Below are 4,905 nucleotides of genomic sequence, written 5' to 3' on the forward strand. Positions count from 1 at the left end.
AATTTTTTGTTTTTTTTGTGTCTTGTACCCTCCCCGCAAAATTTAAAATAATGGACAATGTTATTTACGGATGCTAATGGACATTGCGCTAATTGTAACCTCGCCCACAATGAGAGGTATTGAAAATGGCAACAAAAATGTGAAATTCGCAATCTCACTCAAATATACATTCTTCACAACATTTAAAGTCCGTTCAGTGACAAGAAACTTCAATTAAACCGAAATATCGGTCTTTGGCCCTGTGCAAAACAATCAGAATTAAAGTCTTACCTCCGAATAAATGGATGTCACATTTCTGCTCTTGTTGTTGCGCAGCGCTTGGAGGAACTGCATTGCAAATAATAATATTCTCTTTTTTTGTGATTTTAGTGACATTTTTCTTCAAAGAAGTGGAATGAAATGTGAAGTGCAACGAACTCTTTAGTTCAATAAAAACTTCAATGTTTGAAAAATGCTTTTCAAATAAACATTATTATTGGGGAACTTGTTGGAGAATAATTACAATAAATAAAATTTTTCATTATCTAATGATTATATTAATTAACAGTATACCTTATTCACCATCTTGACCAGTGTTGCCGACCGCCTACATCACACAACCGCCCTCAGCTGCTACTACTGACCGACCGCTCTGCATGACGACTATTAGCGTACTGCACGCGACGACTACTGACAGAGTACAGCCCTCAACTACACAGAGCTACAGACTCGCAACGACCGACCGACTGACTGACTGGCTGGCTGGCTGGCTGGCTGAGAACCGCTCGCAACACTCGCGCAGTCCAGCGCAAACTCTCTGGTCACAGATGCTACAATGCCTCGCCATCGCTGCTATGTTACATACGTGTTTCAGTGTCTTTTTCATTGGGGTAACGATCTTTGGCTCTTTTTATTCTGAATACAGGGCCAAAGGTCAACGCTGCTGCCCTTATACAATTTATCAGGTTTCATTATGTCTGTTGCAATGTTACATACGGTTCATTCTTTCATTAATATTATCGTTGGCTTTGTTTTGTAGGGACGTTAACATTCTGGCACATTTTTATTATCATCGGACTCTCTGCTATTTGTGCAGGGAGGTTATACCTGGGTCCATTTCCATTTCCATTTACATTTTAATATTGATAGGCTTTTTTTGTTTTCTTTTTTGTTTCTTGTTGTTTTTCCTTCTTTTTTTTTGTTGTTTTTTTTTTCTTTTTCTTTTGTTTTTCCCGCTCTCACCACCACCGCCGCATCACGCCTTCCGTTTTCTTGGTTTCTTTTCTGTTCTTCAACTGCTTCAACATCACCGCGCCCCATTTCCACACCACAGCCATCAGCCTCCAAGACGGGCAGGCGCAGTGTGCCATTTCCGGCGCACAAGCACACCCGTACGGTACTCTCCTCGCCCCCACGCCACCAACAACACAGCGACCACGCGGCTTTCAGGCACGGCACCGGCGAAATGCGCCGCCCCCGCCCCTCCGCGCATCCGTCCGTCTCGCCACGTTCACTGACAGCCGCGTCTGCGGCTACACCACGACAACCACAACACAACACAACACCGCTCCCCTCCCTGGCAACTCATTGTTTTTCTCCTCCTCTTTTGCACAAACCACAACGCCGAGCACAGGCGCAAGCCACCCACACCGCGCCCCTCCCCGTCCCGTCTTTGGCCGCCGCTCCTCGTTTGCCCCCTCCCATCTCCCGAAATGCCATGCCAGCAGCGTTACGCATGCCCCTCCCCTGTCCACACAACACTACCGCCAAACGAACAGCCTTCCGGGCCACATGCAGGGCACGCCCACCTCCAAACACTGCCAATTCACGGACGCACACACACACACACACACACACACACACACACACTCACTCACTTTCTCGACACCTTTCTGTACGGAGGGTGCGTCATCTCGACCGTGACAGAGTGACGGCAACTATCGACGATCCATTTCCCCCCACTGGTAACACATGTCCACTAACACCTACATACATCATTCAAGTACACAGACAATAGCATACACACAATGGGAGGGCACACGAACATGGACGGCACGGCACTGTCATACACTCTTCCTCAGAACCATATCAACAAACGTTACGTACATCCGGGAAAGCGAAAGCGAAAGCGAAAGCAAAAGCAAAAGCAAAGGCAAAGCCCAATGCAGCCGTCAAAGGTAACGTTCACCACGGCAGCCGCGCCGCCGTTAAACGCATTTCAGTGCGGCTCCAATACGCCTCCGACACGGGAACGTTCCGTTGCTCTACGAATGCGTTTCTCCCCTTTTTCCCTTCCTCTCTCTCTTTTGCCCCCCCTCTGTCCTTTCCTCCTTGCACTCTTGCCTCATTCCTCACGTTCTGCCCAGACATTCGACCGATCAAAGTCAACCTTTCGTTACCGTTCTCAAGCGCGACGGTGTACAACAGTATGACGGGTGTGCCCAAGACTTCGGTTCAGTTGCGTGACGCCGGTCTATCGCGCCGATCGACAGTTACTCAGCGGGCGACGGATCGGACCACGTCACCGACACACAAAACACTTTCAAACAAACAAATACATACCGGATGGACACAGACAAACACGTGTACAGACAGACATTCGCCAAACAAACGACCGCCGCCGTCGTCGTCGTCGTCGTCTAGCGTCGCGCTTACTGTACTGCACTGGACACGCGTGCATCTTGAATGACGACATCGGTGTGCGTGCGTCGTACGCACTCAGTCAGACACGGCTATCAAAAATCAGAGTCGAATGGTACATCATCGTGCGTGTCGCCGTACACGTACAGTACAATACAACAACAATGCGTCCTTAATGGCACGTTCATTTCAACGTCACTCACACACCTCCACGCTGCAGTTACGTCGCACCATTGTCAAACTCGGCGTACAGCAAAGGGAATAGTGGGCGGCAAAAAAAAAAAAAAAAAAAAAAAAAAACCAAACAAAAACATTTCACATTTCACCCTCGCCATGTATGTTGTGCAAAAAACAAACCCGCAAACGGCCGTCGTTACGGTGACACAAAAGTCGCCGATCGCACTGTCCCCCCTCGCAGACAGGTAACACACACACACCAACACCAACGGGTCAAAACCACTCCAACGAGGCGTGCCACCATTCCACGCCACGGCGACCAACCTCGTGGCCGTACCCCGCAACACGCTTTGACGCGCCCCCCCCCACCCACAATCAAAATGCACACATACATCACAGCCGTCCACACAAACAACAACAACAACAACAACAACAACAACAACAATTCCGCCCTTCCCGCAAAAGGCAAGTTGGTGGCCCTGAAAAGGGCCGTTTTGCCGCTCTCGCAACGGAGGAGCCTTCTCCATCCTTCCTTCCATTCCAGAGCCACCTCCTTACTTGGAGCTCGTGTACTTGGTCACCGCCTTCGTGCCCTCGCTCACGGCGTGCTTGGCCAGCTCGCCAGGCAGCAACAGCCGCACAGCGGTCTGGATCTCGCGGGACGTGATGGTCGAGCGCTTGTTGTAGTGCGCCAGGCGAGAAGCCTCGGCCGCAATGCGCTCGAAAATGTCGTTCACGAAGCTGTTCATGATGCTCATCGCCTTCGACGAGATGCCCGTGTCAGGGTGCACCTGCTTCAGCACCTTGTAGATGTAGATGGCATAGCTCTCCTTCCTCTTGCGCTTCTTCTTCTTGTCGCCCTTCGAAATGTTCTTCTGCGCCTTGCCAGCCTTCTTGGCGGCCTTCCCGCTAGTCTTGGGCGGCATCTCGAACCAACGTACGGCAGCAGCAACACCAGTAGCAAGCGCTCCGCTCTAGTCAGCGTCTCCCCACACAGTGGCACCCGCCGGACGGACGGACGGAGTATCATGTCGGGCCAGTTGGTCTTGCCCGTTAGCGTTTGAAGGGCCAGTGGACTTTGCCATTTTGCCTTCTGTCATGAGCTAGGGGGTTTTGACATGTTGGTTTAATTGCATGAGTTATATGTGTTTGTGCATGTATTGTGTTGTGAATGTGTTATACTCTGTAGTGTCGAGTTATTGTGTTTTTCGGATGTTTGTAGTTGATGTGAAATGGATCTGATCCGAGAGAGGAGATGAGAAGATGCGGCGAGTTCTCAGAAGTTGTGTAGAATGCTTGTGTTTTCTGTTGGATGAGTGTAGTGATGGTTTGCATGTTGGTATCATTGTGGATTGTGTTATTTGAGACGAACCAGGGCGCGTCTGTAATGATTCTCAGTGCCTTGTTTTGGAGAACCTGAAGCTTTTTATGGTGACAGTCTGCTGCCATTCCCCAGACCTCACAGCCATATAGTAGAGATGGTAGGACTACCATCTTCCATATTTTAAGCTTAGTTCTGGTGGACAGGCCATTTCCTTTCAGCAAGGGATACAGGTTGTAGATGCTGCCCGAACCTCTATTACACGCATTTGTTATGTGGGAGTTCCACAGTAGTTTGGCGTCTATCGTTAGTCCAAGATATTTCACTTCGTTACACCAGGGGAGGTCCCTACCGTCAATGGATACTTGGCGGTTTGGAGGTCTTCTCCTGGTGGTGAACATGATTGAATTACATTTCTCGGCGTTTATTTTTATTTTCCAGATATTACACCATTGTGTGATTAAATCTAGGTGTCTCTGAAGGTGGTGTGTCGCGTAATTTAGGTTCGGGTGGCTTGCATAGACGGCCGTATCGTCCGCAAATAGTGCAATATGGGTGTTGGGACTTCTTGGTATATCATTTGTGTATAGGCTATATAGGAATGGGCCTAATACAGATCCTTGAGGGACCCCTGCTTCTATGTCCTTAAGTCTACTTTTACTACTTTCTAGCATAACAAAAAATTTTCTACTTTCTAAGAAAGAAGCCAGGATTTTTACTAAGTGTACAGGAGAGTCGCATTGGTGGAGCTTGTAAATTAGGCCGTCGTGCCAGACTCGGTCAAAAGC

This window comes from Schistocerca americana, unplaced genomic scaffold (genome assembly GCF_021461395.2).
Source record: "Schistocerca americana isolate TAMUIC-IGC-003095 unplaced genomic scaffold, iqSchAmer2.1 HiC_scaffold_581, whole genome shotgun sequence".
Taxonomy (NCBI): Eukaryota; Metazoa; Arthropoda; class Insecta; order Orthoptera; family Acrididae; genus Schistocerca; species Schistocerca americana.